The 17003-nt window shown below is 43.9% G+C and overlaps 1 protein-coding gene across 2 annotated transcripts in view; it reads right to left on the bottom strand.

The window, feature by feature from the left end:
- Positions 1-16500, bottom strand: part of LITAF (lipopolysaccharide induced TNF factor) — a 145043-nt gene extending 128543 nt beyond the window's left edge. Inside the window, exon 1 of one of the 2 annotated variants that reach the window (XM_086941408.1) lies at positions 16205-16500. The gene's annotated coding sequence lies outside the window, so the exon portion shown is untranslated. The remainder of the gene's footprint in view (positions 1-16204) is intronic. The other variant, XM_086941407.1, reaches the window with a different exon arrangement.
- Positions 16501-17003: the final 503 nt, after the last annotated feature.

The following is a 17003-nucleotide window of genomic DNA, read 5'->3' as shown; positions in this document are numbered from 1 at the left end:
CAAACCACATAATTCCACTACAAACAACATGCATCCACTCTAGTAGAAACAATAAACATAAGTAAAAAACATTAACATTTACAATATCATTAGCTGTAACTTTCAAAAACGTCAGACCTATTGCATTGCAAATGCTTATTTCTGCTTTCCCCTCTTTCTCTCTCTAAACATTGCTACTTTCCATGCCCTAGTCTGTGCCTCCCTAAGGCTGTGGTGCAGCCAGCCAGAACATAAACACTTGTCAGCATTCACATGCAATGACTTCCCATCGCACAAACAAACACACACTGGAGTTAGTGCCATGAAAAAAAGAGAAGGGCCAATTTATTCTGTGGTTTAATGTAGTTGCATAAGCCCTTTGTTAAACTCTCCCCTGTGCTTCTTCTGTTCCCCGCTGTTTTGCTGCCTCCCCTGTGAGCGTCTCCACCGTCATCTGCGACTCTTTCCCTCCTGCACACACCAAACCCTGCTCCACTGCTTTCATCCACCCCGTGTCTATTTTTGCAGTTTTTTTATAGCTGGAACATGACTAAGTGCTTTTACTTGAGCACCAATTAAAATACAGAGTCATTTTGTTTTGATACGGGGATATTAATACATTATCTTTATATGTACTTAGTTCTGCACTTATGCCATTATGTAACCGGTGTTACCGTGGCATGATGTCCCTGGGTAATTAACACGCTAGCTTATTTTCAATGTAATTGCCACCGTTTTTAGGTCTCGCTTGCGTGGTGCGGTCTCTTCGTGACATGCTGTATTCAGGTATGGACTTGAAGTTCCGCCCATTTTCAGCTCATCTTTTCAATTGGCTCCTATTACTGTCCTTCCTAAATAGTTGCTTTTGATTTGTGAATAGGCTTAGTACGCCCTCCTTAGAACCTCTTTTTGTAACCTCCAATACGAGCTGGCCCTTTTACGTGTGTTGTTACTCAGTGTGTTTTATTTACAGTCTGTGAGCGCAATTTTTTTCAGTACTTTCTCCTATCGCACACACTAGGTGCTTTCCTGCAGGGGCCAACTTTTCAACTCTCTGCTGCTTATCGTTTGGGAGATGGCTTTTCAACTCTTTGCCGTCTGCTTCTCATCGCCTAGGCACCATGCTTTATGTTTCATTCAGAAAAGCACGGCGCAATGCAAAAAATGGTGGACAACGCTTTTTTCTCTCACAATAGGCGCCTGCTTTTGTAAAGCACCGCACACCACTCCCAACATTGGCGCAAGACATACAATGGCAGACACTGCTTATTTCCCCCCTCACAGCAGACGCACACATGTGTAAAGCACTGCATGCCACTCCCAACAGAGGCACAATACAAACAATGGCGGTCATGGCTTCTTTTCCTCACAGCATGCTCCCTTGGATTTTAATTAATCATGTTTTTTCCTCCAACCAGCTCCGCACTCTCGCTTCAGCAGTGGTGCCGCTGCTGGAGCAATGGCTGCGGCTTTTTGTGTTTATTTTCAGCATGCTTTCAGTTTCACAAAGGTTGCACGCGCCTTTCTTTCTACACAGCTCAACATTTTTTTTCAGATCGCGGAACAAGAAGCGGAGACTGCTTCAGCTCCTTCATATGAGAGGAGGTAAGTGGGGCGTAATGCAGCTCTCCTTGCTCCCACACAGCTCTCAGGACCCCACCACTGCTGTTTGCTTGTTTTTTAAAATTTCAATACTTTATGCATTTACGAATCTCGCTTAAATTAACGTATAAATCATTATTTTATTTTCCCACGCTGCCGTGCTTTAACAACTACACAAAAATATCAAGTGTAAAAATGAAAATTCTGAAAGCGAAAAAAAAACTGGAAGTAAAGGCACAAGGCAGGAAAGAGATAGTAAAAAAAGCAGGGGATCAGTAGGCACACATAAAAAAAACTTTCATTCTGCCCCACCTCGTACACTTGGTTTCATTTTCAACACATCTGTGCTCTCTTGCCTGCAGCAAGGAAAGGGCCCACCTGCCCAGGATAATAGGCCATGCTACCACTGCAGCTTATCACTCCACACAAGCCCCAGGCTGACTTAGCTGCCTAAGAACTCATTTCGGGTCCTTGGCATTTCATAAGAGAAGAAGCCAGAACTAACTCTCCCTGCTGCCCAGCGGCATTCAAACGCAGGACAAAGACACCCACAGCATGTCAAAAGCAAAGGGAGGCAGCTACATGCTAAAGTAAGTGACTTAATAATTAAATAGAAGCACTGTTTTTCTGCATGTTTATTTCCTTCCTCCTCTCCATACCGCAGCACTGCTTCCACTTCAAATTCCCACCTCCCTTCCCCCAGCACCACTTCCCGCCCCAGAATGTGCATACTAAATACCCTGCATTATATGAAGACATTCCTAATTAAGTTGACGAAACATTATTGCCATTGAGCAGAATATATTTATGAAATACTAGCTCTTAGCAGTTTAGGTGATAACATAGCTTAGTGGTAAGTGCACAAGTTGCAGACATATATGAAGCCTGCCAAGTATTTGAATTTGAATTTGTTTATTGCACAGTTAATAAAAACTCACAATATTGCACAAAGATTAAAAAAAAAAGTATTTTGACTATTTAAAAATTTTTCTGAACAAGAAGATATTGCACATTAGTAAAATCTCAAGGAGTCTATAATAAATTAGTCGGTCTTCCTGTTGGTCCCTGCTATTATTACTTGTAGTGCTTATAGTTATAAGGCTGTTGCAGGGATCTCTGTTCTCCTGATGTGGTAAGTTTTCGCTCAGCAGTCTTAAAATGTTGTTTGTAAGGGCCATTTAGGAAGGCTACTTTTCTCCTGGAGCGGTTGGTTTTTCGCATCCTTGTGTTATTTCATTTAATTTTTTGGCCACTATTTCAAAATATTTAACTGTTCTACAGTTTAACTGAGTCTCTTCGGGGTTAAAGCAAAGCATCACTGCTTGCCTGCATGATAGTACTCCCTTCTGGTTCCATAGGGGCCGGAGCATGGAACGCCTTATATCCACAAAAGCTTTACAGATACAAATAATATGTATAAGATCCTCCTTCGCAGATTGAAAAAGGCGACATACGTTTGATGGATGAGGCCTTTTCCAAGGTGCCAGGTGTCGTGCTATGGGTATGTTGCCTAAGCGCATGTTTAGGAACTTGTTTTTTGTTTTTTGTGTGAGGCCCCTTGATAGATATTCTTGTGTTTTTATGGCTCCATACCCTTCAAACACAACCCATCCATGCGCTCTTCTGGTCAGGGTGGCTCTGTCCTCAAGTGAGGAGACCAGTTTGATGACCTTTGTCACTGCTTTCTTAAAGGTCCCAAAATCCGTTCTTCTTTACCAAAGCGTCTTTAGTCCTAGGCTCTCCAATGAGTTTATTAAATAGGTCCTTGCAGGTGAGATTTCTTTGGTGTGAAGCTCAGTCCATAAGTTGGCATTTAACGATCCTTGTTCGGAGTCTTTGATTTTGCGCCAGCTTTTTATGTATTGGTCTTTCCCCTCCACAGATTGTTTCGTTAGTCCCAAGTAGGTCAGTAGACAGTTTTAAAGTCTGGTAATGGTAACATTTGTTGTTACATAGAACTGTCACTAAGCGCTTGATATTTGCTACGTTTATATTTCGATTATGCACCAACAAAATACGTTATACTATAACGGGGCACCCATTTATCGCAATCCACAGAAATCCATCCAAAATCCTGGAGTCCTTGGGATCGAAGGCATGAAATAGGCATGTTTGGACAAAGAATGCAGGGTTGGTTGATCCAAAGTCGTACAGACCAATGGTAAGCTGGAATTTTAACAGCACAGCAGGTGGAGCATACACTGCAGCTGGTCACAAGAGACTAGGAATTCCATCCTTCCAAATAAAACAAGCATTTGCAATGCAGTAGGTTTTTATGCGTTTACAAACCGGTAAGTGACGTTTACGCACTGCTTGCAGGATTTGTAAACAAATAACTAAAAGGTATGATCATTAACAATGCCAATAGCTAAAACTCTCGCAAATGTGAGACCTATTGCAATGCAAGTGCTTGTTTCCAGAGGTAACGCAAGCGTTTTAACCACGTCCCTGTTGAGATGAAACGGTCGCAAGAAAGTCAATATAGCACTAAACATTCAATACATGCAAGCAGGAAAACGTGTGGCAATCCAAATAGCACAAATTCTTGTCCTTTTGTGAAGAACTGCAAATAGCCATGAAGAGGCTCTCGGAGAGGCTTGACATAAGTGTAATAGACTTTTTTCACAGGCACAGGGGTGGGAGCACACCGCTTCACCTCCCAGCAAGGTTCACCCCTGGCATTGTGGTAAATACAGTTTCGGTTACTTGCTTGCTTCAAGAGTGTTCGAGTGTTTCACCACAGTTGGCGCAAACAGTGCTTATCTCTAGACACGTGTTCCTGGTTCTTTAACCGTCATCAGTAGAGATCACAGTCTTTGAAATTTGGGGTTTGCTGAGTAGGCTGCCAACATCTTTCTCAGGTCTTGTACCTCACAGGCAAGCTGGTGCTTCATCCACAAGCTCGTCAGCTCAATGACTCGCTGGAGTACTTTTAAACCGGAACACGGGTGGGAGCACACCGCTTCACATCCCAACAAGGTTCGCCCCTGGCATAGTGGTAAATGCAGTTTCAGTTACTTGCTTGAAGACTGTTTCGCCACAGTAGGCGCAGATAGTGCTTATCTCTAGACACGTTCCTGTTTAATAGTACTCCCATGAGTCATTGAGCTGACGAGCTCGTAGATGAAGCACCCGCATGCCTGTGAGAGGTACCTGACCTGACAAAGATGTTGGCACCAACTCAGCAAACGCAACTTCTGAAAGACTTTAATCTCTACTGATGACGGTTAAAGAACCAGAAACACGTGTCTAGAGATCAGCAATATATGCGCCAACTGTGGCGAAACACTGGAACACTCTTGAAGTAAGCAAGTAACTGAAACTGAATTTACCACAATGCCAGGGGGGAACCTTGCTGGGAGGTGAAGCGGTGTGCTCCCACCCCTGTTCCAGACTTTTTTCACACTTTTTATAAGAAAGGGAGATGTGGTGTCCTCTCCAGTATATTTTATATAGCAGAAACAGGTAGATGATATTGTTATCAAGTTAATCTCATAGCAGGACTCAGTCCTACGCTGGTAAGCAAGATTTCACATCTGTGCTGTGGAGTGGAACGGTATTCCTGTGGCAGTTCCAGGTTTACAGATAAGGTTGGTGAGCTGTTAAGAACCTAACAATTTCTGATGTTCAAAGTTGCTGTATGTGCTGAGTTAAGGTGGTAAAATCAACATATTACTCAGAGCAGTAACTTCTCAAGAGAGCTGAAAGAAGGCCTATGTACTCCGAAAGCACTAGTTGGCAGAAGTGCAAAAACAAAGTCAAGCACCAGCCCTGACAAGGGGCATGGCCCAGCGCAGACTTGATTTACATGTTAGAAGGCCAATACCAACATAGACTTCAAAAGTCATCAGTGCTCCAGTCACTGCCATTCGTTTGTCACAATCACTAAAAGTGGTCCCCGTGACAGACATTACCCGTGCCACTATCCGTAAATAAATCCCCACTAAACATCAGTACCACTGCTACTAGTTGCAGCCAGTACCAGTACACCCACTCACCATCAGTACCAGCTAGAATCCCCAATCACCGTGAGTAGCAATGACCCCAAGCCATCATTGTTACAAGTGCCCATTCATCGTCTGTACTACTGCCCCCGGTCCCATCCCCATCAGTATCTGTGCCCCAAGAGACCATCAGCACCACAGCCCAATTCACTGTCAGTGCCAATGCCTCAGTCACCATCACCAGTGCTGCACGCCACCAAGACTGCCAATGCCACTGTCAACATCACTACCAGTGAACCCAATGCCCCCAGTGCAAGTGCCCAAGTCACCATCACTGCCAACACATCCAGCAACCTAGAGTACCAGAGTCCCTATTCATGATCAGTAAGGGTGATATTATATGAGTACCCACACTTATCAGTACCAATGCCACCAGCCTTTATCAGTACCACAGTCTATAGTGCTCATCAGAATCAATATTTACAGTCAGCATTAATGCCAGTGTTCCCAGTCACAACAACGACCAGTGTTGCTATCAGTGCCATTACCTCCAGTCGCCATTAATATGTCTGCCTCAGTCGCCATTAGTTAAAGCCTAAAAATAACTCCCTTTGGGATTTCCTTTTAGCATACTAATTTTAATACAACATCCAAACTTCAATCATACCCTAGTTACATTCAATCCACAGTGGGTCAGTATAGTCAGTTGCCAAAGAAAATTATAGCAATGTAATTTGTGTAAAAGATATTTCCTTAAAAAAATATATATATTATTAGATTGGTTTGTATTAGACGCAACCAAGAAACTGATTTAAATTTTACAGGCTGACCCTCAATATCTGCTTGACTCTGAATAAACTAACTGTGACTTACTGTATCAAGGATTCTGTCAAATCTCTATGGGTAGGGTACTCCGCCTCTCGCCCTTTCCCTTTCTCTCTTTGACTGGCCCATTGCCAGAGCCCCAAAGCTGGCTGGCACATTTCACTGCCCTCCATTCCACCCTTGCACAGGAAGAGAAGTCCGAGCCGGCTCTGCCCCGCATGTCTTCTCATGGGAAGATGCAGATGTGAAAAAAAGGAACTGATTTCTGCAGGAAAGTCGAGTTTCACTTCCCATTTGGTCCCCTCCCCTCCACCCAACAGCCCTTTAGCGCCTTTTCCCCGTGCACCTCTAGTGACAATCGTCATGACTCCCTTGGTGGGAGTACACATTCGAGTCACTGATGATTTAATCTTGAAAGCCTTGGAGGAAATGCTAATAAATTATGTAGCACAAGATCACAAACATTTTAACACGCTAGGAAGGGTCGCAATCAAGGTGTCAGGGGTTACAATTAGTTGCCTTGGGGTTGCAGTTGCGACCATCAATTGATGACCATGCCTTGTATCTTGGTGTCAATTCAAGAAAAAAGGGGTAACCCTGTGTCCCTCAGAACCTGGGTAATTAATGATTAAAATAAGAATGGTTCTGTCGGGTAAGAAACAAGACTGATTCAAATTACTGTTATTGTGACAGAAAAGAAGAACCCCCTATTAGACAACACAATTTAAGGCCTCTAACAAAGAAAAAGGAATTGTGTATATATGTTTAGATTTATTGTACAGATTTTGACTCTTAAATGTATATATTACTTCACTATGTGACCACGATTCACTATTGTCACTATTTTTGCACTTTATATTCACTCTGACAGTCATTGTATCAATTGTTTGAAATATTTATTGAATGAATTCAATTCTGATAAATACAAAAATACAACGCATAAGACACTGGGACTTTATTCATTAATTGCGAGTTCCTTAAATTGTGTTGTCTAATAGGGGGTTCTTCTTCTTTTCTATCACAATAACAGTAATTTGAATCAGTCTTGTTTCTTACCCGACAGAACCATTCTTATATTAACCTTTGTATCTTGGTGTCTGCACACTGCAACTGAACACCAATGAAACAATTCACCAGGGGTTTGCCGTTTCCCCGAGAACTGCTGCTGGTTCCCCCTCTACTCCACTATTTAATCTTATATTTGTCATTTTAACCCCTTTGGTCCTGGAAAAGACTTATTCCCTCCCTCAACGTTAGCACCCTTCCCAGAAAGAAATATAAGATTCAATTTTAACAGTTAAAGTGAATGGTTTATAAAACATAAAATGCATATGCTCAATGATAAACTCATGGCTCTCGCCATCCAAAAAACTAAATGCCTTCCGCAGAAACCAATGAGATCACCCGCTTCTAAATCCTCCTGATCTTCTATAAAAAGTTTAATCTCCAATATTAACAAACCTCCCATGCTAATTATTCAATCATGCCGTCCTTGAAGACTCAAATATTTGAGAGGTAGGTATACCTGCAAGAGAGAGAATAGCCCAGTGCTGCATCTTGTTCAAATCACTGCCAGTAAATGGTAAGCAAAAGATCCCCAGAGTCATACTGACACCCACAGAAAAGTTGAAAGAGGAACATCTCGAAATGCCCAACAGGTGACACTTAAGTTATAAGGGCCACTGACCATATGCGGAAGTTTACCAAGCACCCTCTCCAGTTTAGAAACTAAACAACCACGAGCTCACACAGCTTTCATGTTCTGTAACTTTGAAATCCACATGAATACAAGGTTGCAACTTGAGTAGCACTTTACAAGGTTGGCCTGTATTTTCGTGTCATTGTTGTGTTTCTTCTTTGTTCTGGGGTTGCTAGGCGATGTATTAGGCTATGTTCCAGCACTAGAAAGTAGTCACTGGGGGTGGAATGAGTTTACTGCACGACACGGTGTTGTGAAGACGTTACTACTGCTGGCTCCAGACAATAAACGTGTGCACTTTAACCTATGTCCAGTCGTCTATACACAACAGCCATGACAGTTAAAAAGGGAAAAACAGTCAAAGCCAATAGGTTTCCACTTTGAAAAATAAACCTAAAAACAACAAATACATGAAGAAATCTTTTTTAAATTATTCAAGCGTTGTCTAAATTATTTGTTAATGGATATTACAACAAACAGATGAATAACTGACATGTTATGAAAAAGAATACTGAGAATTGCACACAAATGTTTATTCCGGTATCAGTTCTTCCCCCTGTCAGAAGAAAAGAGTGTAAGCAAAAGGCCCATCTTTTTTTCTGGGAATGATGGAAATCCTACAAGGATACGTAAGTCCGGGTAGGCAGACTGCTTGTGTGCCACCAAGTGGCGAGATCTCAAATTGGTCCACGTCAAACGTGCAACTGCTTTCATTACCTACATGTCCATCATGGCAGTCATTACATATGAGAGGTTCCACCTCAGGATATGCTGAAAATGAAAGCCTGCCCACCCAGCAGGGTGCAATAAGGAAGCTTACATTACCAGCATCCTCCTATTTTTTCATGTCTTATACAGAGGTGAAAACTTAAGGAGGAGCTGTAGGATCTTGAACCTGGTGTTCATGTTTTTTAGCTCTTGGTCTCCTTCCTGCTGGGCTAGGGTGAAGTTTGATGCCTCGATTTTCTTTTTGCGAGCTTCAATCGGGTTCATTCAGGACTCGAACCTTTCTTCTTCCTATTCTTTACTTTTTTAATATCGTAGCATCGCCTCTCCTGAGGGGATAGAGAGGATCTTTCATTTGCAGGGATCTTACCTTTGTGATTAGGAGCCTGAGGTTGGGGCATTTCTTGTTTGTTCACATTATTTCAGAATAAGGGAAGGGAATGTTGGGAACTCCGTGTATTGCATATTCACGGCGATGATGGAGGCATCAGCGCATGCTTGCACTTTCTTTTCAGAGACTGGGAAATGGTGATGGCATTGAAGAATCCATTTAAGGCCAAAGGAAGTTAAGCATGTTTTTGGTTAAAACATTTGAGCATGGTATTCAGAGATATTGAGGGTTGTTGCATACACGGCCCATTTTTAAGGGCAGCTGGGCCCAGTCTTTCCACCTTTTTTCCTCAGACATGGAGTGTCTGTTGATGGAAGGTCCAGACCCATTGTTGCTCGTTATGGTGGTTTCTTCTACCAAGGATGGGCCCTCCGTTTGGCACTCGGTATAACATTGCAGCCAAAGGATGAAGTTGCACGGTCAGTCAACTCCCCTTAGAGGATTGGACATCGCCTGGAGGCCAATCTGAAGGAGGAAATACTGTCAGGGGTGCCAATGTATCCTGCCTTTGAGCAAGGGAAGCAGGCACCACCTCTTCAGGAGGAGTAGACAAAGGAAGGGGCCGCTGTAACGGTCCTTAACGTAGGATCTCTCCGACAGAGACTAATGAAGCAAGAGTGCTGAAGGAATTGCAGTACTGACAAGTTGGGCAGTAGAATTATTGTGGTATATCTGTTTTTGAGCTACCAGGGTGATGTGCCCGACTGAAGCTGGGATAGGATCCTGCTGGTGGCCCATGTGCCCATAAGTGCATTGTGTGACCACAAAAGTGCCAAGTATGTTATTGTGTTGAGGCCAGTCCTGAAGATTACGCGACCATAGAAGTAAGCAGTAGCAGTCTTGTGAATATTCTGTTTTGTCGTATGAGAAAAAGGGAAGGGAGGCCTCCTTTTGGTTTAATCTGGGACAAGGAGATCAAAAGTGGGAAGACAAGAGGAAGTCCCAACTCATCAAGAAAAGAGCCTTATCGTGTTTTATCCTATTGTATCTCTACGTGCCAAGAGTCTGTTATTGTTATATTTATCCAATGTCAAAAACCCAATATCATACATGAATCAAACTTTAAACAAATCATAAAACAGTGTGTGAATTGCTAAAAACATCCATTTTATTACAGATCAATAAAAACAATGTTACAAAACATGATAATGGTGCCAAGGAGAAACAAATACAATTGCAATATCAACTTAAAATCATTAAAATGTACAGTTAAAAAATTAAATAAGAGGTTCACAGTTATTCAGGAAGTCGACGCGTTTCGGTGTGTACAGATACCACCTTCTTCAGGACAAACAGTTTCTGTGAAATGGGTTATTACTTTGCTTCTTGTGTAGAATTAAGAAGGACGGAAAGACCGGTATTACTCCGGTTTGTAGGCAGCTGGTGTGATAAATTCCAGTGCAGGTTCCCTGTTCTTATATCCAGGGTACCCTTATTCGTGGAGAGGTTGCTGGAGGGGTGCCACCGTATTAGTCAATCTTAGACACCCGTGGCGTGGGAATATATGTCCCAATTTCGCAGTGCTACTTGATGCCTTTAATTCAGCAAGCAGTCTCCGACCATTATATCATAAAGTCTTTTCTTCAGTTTTTGACCTTATTCATAAAAACCGGCCTCCCTGCTCCCCTCGCAGCTCCTCCGTATCTCTTCTTTCGTTATCGTCCAGTCACGAATGTTGAAGAAAAGACTTTATGATATAATGGTCGGAGACTGCTTGCTGAATTAAAGGCATCAAGTAGAACTGCGAAGTTGGGACATATATTCCCACGCCACGGGTGTCTAAGATTGACTAATACAGTGGCACCCCTCCCGCAACCTCTCCACGAATAAGGGTACCCTGGATATAAGAACAGGGAACCTGCACTGGAATTTATCACACCAGCTGCCTACAAACCGGAGTAATACCGGTCTTTCCGTCCTTCTTAATTCTACACAAGAAGCAAAGTAATAACCCATTTCACAGAAACTGTTTGTCCTGAAGAAGGTGGTATCTGTACACACCGAAACGCGTCGACTTCCTGAACAACTGTGAACCTCTTATTTAATTTTTTAACTGTACATTTTAATGATTTTAAGTTGATATTGCAATTGTATTGGTTTCTCCTTGGCACCATTATCATGTTTTGTAACATTGTTTATATTGATCTGTAATAAAATGGATGTTTTTAGCAATTCACACACTGTTTTATGATTTGTTTAAAGTTTGATTCATGTATGATATTGTGTTTTTGACATTGGATAAATATAACGATAACAGACTCTTGGCACGTAGAGATACAATAGGATAAAACACGATAAGGCTCTTTTCTTGACGAGTTGGGACTTCCTCTTGTCTTCCCATATTCTGTTTTGTCACCTCAAGGGACTCTGTTCCAAAGATAACACCTGGCTCCTGCTGCACTGAAGAACTCATCTGTGGGGGAGTGGCCAGCGCAACCCAAGAAGAATCAAGTACTCACCAGAGGACGAGAGCAGAGATCTGCAGTCGACATCTAAAAGAGGCCCACCATCTGAAGCCTCTGCTCCCATTGTAGCGATGCAAGCGGCCCTCTGGTGGCTGGCGGCCACGTTACTAAACCGAACTGCTGTGTTCTGCCAGGACCCTCCTACATGCCACCAGAGAGATCCCTTTGCCGCTAGAAGAGTGAACGCAGCCTCATATCTCTTCTGCACTGCTGAGTAATGCTGCAGGCTCCTGTCACTGCTGATGAAGATCCTTATGCCATGGAAGGCCGAACATTGCGCGCACTGACTCAATGGACTTGTGAGAGTCTGACTGAGCCCAGGTCGTGGCACTGTGCGCTAACCTACATACAAGGTGGGGGGGAGGAGAAGCACAAGCTGCACCCACCAGTTTGCCCAATTGACCCGGATTCTGCTACGAGGTGGGGACCCAGTCCCAGAGGGACGGGGACCACTAGAGCCAGGTGACTGTCTAATCAGCAGAGGCAACTAAGAGTATCAAGTCCCACACCTTGGAATTGGTTTCGTGCCTAACTGAATGCTAAGTGACTTATGTTTTTTGTATATTAAAAGTCCATGTCTTTTCCTATAAAGAGAAGTATTGGGTCGGATATGGATTTTACTGCACTTCTGGGGTGGTGGGATTGATTTTGGAGTCTGAGTATCCCCCATGATAACTTCCTTGAAGTCTGTGACTGCGCGCCTATAGCACTAAGATTTGGGTGTGGAATAGGTTGAACTTGATCCAGTTTGCAGAGCTATAGTAAGTCCGGCCCGGGACAGAAAAGGTAAAAGGCCTCAACCCCCACTGTTGTGGTCAGTAGTCGCTGCCTGCCCCATGGCCTCCAGCCCCGTCTGACTGAGTCTATGTCGTAAATGCCCAGGAAGGAAGGGGGCATATGTTCATAGAATCCAAGAGCTACAGTTAAGAAGGGCAGTGGCTCCAGTACCTTCACAGGGAGTAGAGAAGGGTGCTTAATCAAGAACATTCCTATTCCCCCACAATATCGAGGGGGGGGGTTACAGGGTGGTAATCGATCTGAAACAATTGAATCAGTCAGTGAAAGCTATTCACTTCAAAATAAAAACATTCCAGATGATACCTCCGATTCCAGTGGGAGACTAAGTAGTCACTGCAGATCTAAGAGAATCATACTGCCATGTGCTGGTTGTGAAATCTCATTAGCAGTACCTCACATTCAGTACCAAAGGGAACCACTACCAATTTTAGGTTATTCTAATCCACCCGAGGACAGCACCAAGGGAGCTCACAAAGGTCTTACCAACCCTGGTGACTAAACGACTTCTGCATTACTGGTCAGTGTTTCATATTTGAACTACTGGCCCAGTCATGCAGCAAGGACATAACTTTGGAAGGGTTGAAGACAATTTGCAAATGTTTGGAGAAACATGGTTTACTTTTCAACAAACCGAGGTCTTAGATGAATAGAGCCTTCATGGGAGTTAGGTTTTGAGTGGATGTGAACAGTAGTCCAGGTGTAGATTAGGTAAGATGGTTTATTGAGCAGCTATGATGAAGAGCCCCAGCAGGAGCAGCCTCCCAGCTGCTCAGCCCAACTTCCAACTGACTCTCACAGACATCCAATATTCCATGCACCAATATTCCACACCAACACTGGCTGAGCAGCAGGCACAACACATCTCCCTTCTTTACAGGAAACACAAAAATATCATGACTGCCCATTGAATATCTCACAATTACACAAGAGGAAAGCAACATATTAGATGCAATCAATAAACGAATGACAATCAAGCGAAATTACACAACAAGAGAAAAGTAACATATTAGACAGAATCAATAAAAGAATGACAATCAAGCGAATGACAGATGGACATATCGCGATCTGAATAAAGAATGCATAGAAACAAATTAGATGCAATGCGTAAGAGACTATGCATGTCAAATCACTGAATAAAAGATAAAAACATGAGAGACTTACACATATAAAGGCACTAAATTATAAAGGAGACACCATCACAGTTCTCCCCTTTCAATACAACAATAGACAACACCACAATTGACACCGTCTCACATCCCAGATGCCACATAACACACCAGTGGCCAGACTAGCATGAAATACAGCCAAATAAAAACAGACACCAAAACAGCAGAGAACACAAAGGGCTGAAAAAATAAAATAACAGGCGACATACACCCTCACAGTCACCCCCGCACTAACATCACTAATTCAAAACATAAAGCAAAAAGGTAGCTCCATAAATGCACATTGCAATGTAGTTCTCTGGTATTTACAATATTGTTTTCTCTCTTTTTGAGTTTGCAGGAGTCATCTGGTATTCGCAATGTGGTTGTTTTTCTATTTATTGCTTGTATATGCATGGGTTTTTATGTTTATGCGATATCATATATTCTTTACTCTAATATGTTTCCATGCATGTCTTTTTGTTCTTCATCAATTTGCGTTATTTCATTCTGTCATTCGCATTATTGCTTTGTTATGTAAAAAGGGGAGATGTGCTATACCTGCTGCTCAGCCAGTAGGAGTGTACTGTGTGGAATGTTGGTGCATGGTGATGCATTGGAATGTTCTGCGAGTGTCAGTTGGAGTAAGGGCTGAGCAGCAGGGAGGCTGCTCCTGGTGGGGATCTTCATTTAAACTACTTAATAAAAAATCTTATCTTAATCTAAACCTCTAAACTGGACATTTTTATTACTACATTGGTCAATTAATCACTGGATGCACATTGATAACTAATATCAAGGAGAGAATGTGGCCCAAGGCTAGAGCGGTTGACCTCGAAGCCAGGGAACCGGGTTTAAGTCTCGGCAGGGACGCTTAACATCCTGTGATTCTGGGCAAATCACTTAATCTCCCCATGCCTAACAAAATGAATGTAACCGTCTGTAACTTAACTAGTACTCATGTAAAGAGCTCCGATACCATTGGGTCAAATTCACGCTACATAAAACTCCAAAAATAAATAATATATATCTATTCTTGTTATCATTGATTATGCTTATTGTTACTTTGGTATGTCTCTAAAGTAATGACTGGGACATGGACATGTGATGCTACGGTAATGGCCTGATTAATTACCAGTAATCTTCATTGCTCTGAGTCATTACAACCCACTCGCCCTCCCTTGACATCAACCCCTCCCCTGCTGATGACGGAACCGCTCCGTCATCAGCTACGGTTGAGCTGTGCTGATGACGGAGCGGTTCCGTCATGGCCCGGCCGCCGCGCCTGCGCGGCGCTGATTTCGCGACTGCGCTGCAGTTTTAATGAGCGGGGCGGGTCATGACGGAACCGCTCCGTTACCAGCACAGCTCAACCACGGCTGGTGACGGAGCGGTTCTGTCACCAGCATGCGGCCAACGAGCGGCCGCCCCGCCCACTTAGCACTGCGGCGGAATAGCCGCCGCAGCGAAAGGGTTAATGATTGTCATTTCGGATTGTTATGGTATGAGGATGCTGTGAAAGTAAGCTTTTTATGGCACCCAGCTGTGTGCGTGAGATTTTATTGTTACCATATCCGGTTGGTTCCTGTCTCAGCTAGGTGGGATAACCCCATAAGTAATAATTGGGACGAGTGGGGAATATGAGTAACATACAACCATATTTCCATAACTTGATTTCTGTGAACCCCTAAGGCCCACTGTGCCACTGAACCTGCTGTGCTATTAATGACTGCCCCTGCATGATACTAAAAGCATATAATGTATTTCTGGACGAAAAATCGTGAAAAGCAAGAAGTCACCCTGGTAGACAAGCCCAGTGAAAAGCTCTCTGGCAGTGACAGCCCCCGAAAGGGGAAGAGGGATGGCCTAGGGTCCTGTTTTTAGGAGTGGGCGGAGTGGTGCCGGGAAGCGGACCGTAACCACATTTGGCATAGGGATTTATGTACCTAAGGGTTCACGGCGTCGTCGTCTGCAAACTTGACAGCCAGTCCTATAAACATGCTACTACTCTGGGCTTTCTACTTATTCATTCTTTGGAACAAACTAAAGTGGGGAAGTGGGCAGAAAACGACTAAAGTGCCTGGTTCTGCAAATGAGAACCTACCAAAAGTTATGGAGCTATAAAGTTCTTCGAGGAATTCTACACTCGGAGACCACGCTGGGCACCGTGTGCCCCGCGGCTGCACACCAGCAGTGCGGCGCAGCAGCTGCATCCGGAGCTAACCAGATGTAGCGCTAACGCGCAGTGCACGCTCTCTGACGTCATTGCTGTTGCGTGATGCTCCCCAGACCTCCAGCGCCTTCTGAGACGCTGAGTAAAACCAGCTGCGAACACGACGTAGAAGTTAGGTGGCGGCGCATAGAGCCAGATGCGGAAAGGACACTGCCCGGGAAAACAGCCTAAGGCGGGGCAGGACGTCAAAGAGCCTCACGGTCAATGGCCGGCAAGGAGGATTTTAGGAGGAGGGTCACTCGTGGGGAATCGTTCCACAGCATACTAAAGGGACGACAAAGGGGTGTCCCGCATTTCACAGTACAGGAGCCAAATACTTGATTTTTTTAGGGGTGGGGGGGAGTAGGAGCAAATAGCAGTTATGTCTTGGGGTGGGTGGTGACGTATGAGCGCTCACCTGAGGGTTCGAGGGTGTCTTGGCGGGGAGTTGAGAAGAAGCAGCAGCGCTTGCTGTCGGATCAGACCAAGGGACACAGCAACGCGGTCCTGCGGCTCCGAGGAAGTCCAGCCCACGGATAGAGCTGAGGTGGTGCCCGGGGGAGGGCCCCGTGTAGAACACCGGAAACTACACGCTCCGGGCACCTCCCTAGCTTGGAGCCCAAACCACTCTACATCATTGCAACTTCCAACGCAAGGACAAACGCAGCGCAAGAAAAGCAAATAATAACCGACCAACCCAAACGCAGTGGGAGTGTCTTCATCCCGCCCACGGCTTCATGTCATTCGTTCAAGCGTGCATTCGTGTTCTGCAAACGGAGGATTCCAATAATATTTAAAACGTTTTACATCTCCAGTGGCCGATTTTAGATTCAGAGGAACACATCTGCAGGGAGGAGAAGGAGGTGGTGGTGGGGGAGTTAACAGCCCCTCCCCCCCACCGACCCCTTAGGAGCTGGGTCTGCACTCTGCTGAAGTAAATGCTGGGACGAGGGCCTTCCGAATCTGCGGTGGTCTTGTGACTTGTGTGCATTGCAAAGTAGTTACATTGTAAGAATAAACTGTTTAATTGGTTTGTTTTCTGAAGTTTACTCTTTTGTGTTTGGAATGCTTCAGTTCTTTTTGATTTCGAAAGCAAGACATACATTCCTTTCAAAGTGTACAGTTACAGAATAAAATCGGTGGCAATTACCTTTTTTCGAAAAGAATTAGGAAAGGCACCACCCAAAAAGAGGAATGTTACAAACTATTGTCGGTAG

Source organism: Lissotriton vulgaris, chromosome 10 (assembly GCF_964263255.1).
Source record: "Lissotriton vulgaris chromosome 10, aLisVul1.2, whole genome shotgun sequence".
Taxonomy (NCBI): Eukaryota; Metazoa; Chordata; class Amphibia; order Caudata; family Salamandridae; genus Lissotriton; species Lissotriton vulgaris.
The sequence above is the reverse complement of the archived record's forward strand: the minus strand, read 5'-3'. Positions and strand labels throughout refer to the sequence as shown.